Source organism: Frankliniella occidentalis, unplaced genomic scaffold, assembly GCF_000697945.3.
Source record: "Frankliniella occidentalis isolate FOCC.00 unplaced genomic scaffold, Focc_3.1 Scaffold339, whole genome shotgun sequence".
In the NCBI taxonomy this organism is placed as follows: domain Eukaryota; kingdom Metazoa; phylum Arthropoda; class Insecta; order Thysanoptera; family Thripidae; genus Frankliniella; species Frankliniella occidentalis.
In genome coordinates this window covers 230,402-231,538 of record NW_026267462.1, presented here as the reverse complement: position 1 = coordinate 231,538, position 1,137 = coordinate 230,402, and positions in this window count along the sequence as shown.

Below are 1,137 nucleotides of genomic sequence, written 5' to 3'. Positions count from 1 at the left end.
TTGTGCCACAAAATTGTGGCTACAATGCCGGCGGCCAGACGTCCCTGTTTGTAGCTACACGATTGTAGCTACAGCCGACAGTGCCCGAGTCAGCTTAAACTGAACCGTCTATAGACGAATTCATTACTTCCGCCTATGCTAGAATATCAACCAGAAGTAAACTGCGCTAAGAACTAAAGCGAAAACGAAGGATATCAATGCCTCTCCGAAGCTCTCGCCTCGGAGGGACAGGGGGCCGCGGGGGCCCGATTCAGGAAAGCATTGCCTACCCTCCAAGCGTTTTCAGCGATAATCTCATCGACCCACGCCTAGATTGACACGGCGTCACTTCTTAGCTTTAGAAAGGATTTATGAGCCTGGAGTCAAAAGGAGCCTAAACCCAAAGTCCCTGTCGCGACAGACGCCTTAGTGAGAAGCCGTGGCCTACCTCGCAGGCGTCCAAGCGACAACTCATGTCGCGTCGACAAGTAGTGGTAGTAGACACGTCCCTGTTTATGGACACAAAAATGTGGTCACAAATGGGGCAACATACGATGTCCGACGCCACTAGCCACACTCCCCTTTTGTAGTTAAACAGTTGTAGCTACAGACAGTCGACATGACCGCATGCAGCTTCATCCGAACCAAAATTGTCGGCCCTATGATCAACTCCCGGGCGGGGCAAATTTTTTCTTTGTCGCTTTTTGTCTCCCGTTAGGCGTGACCGAGCTTAGACCTCGGCCCTGTAGGAACAAGCTGGTAGCCGAGCGTGTTATAGCGTGATCGTTGGCAGATCGTGCGGGAAGTCGCTAGTTCGAATCCCATCCGCGGTCATTTTTCCCTGCTCTGCTGGCCAAGTGTCTTCGGGCGTCGGTCACAGCTTAGATCAAGATGCCGCTGAAAGTAGTGCTCTGTATCGTTCCGGCGTGGCCAAGTCGGTAGCGTCCAAGACCGGTATGAACCTGGTCACTGGTTCGAATCTCGGCCGGGTGATAATTTTCGCGCTCCGCTGGCCATGACTTTACAGCCGTGCGACACCTGATGTGATAGGCCGAAACGCAGACAGTCGCTCGTTCGAATCTGGTCGACGGAACCCTTTTCCCTCTGCCAGCCATATGTTTCGGGGTTAGAGCCACAGCGGAGATAAGCTTCACCTTT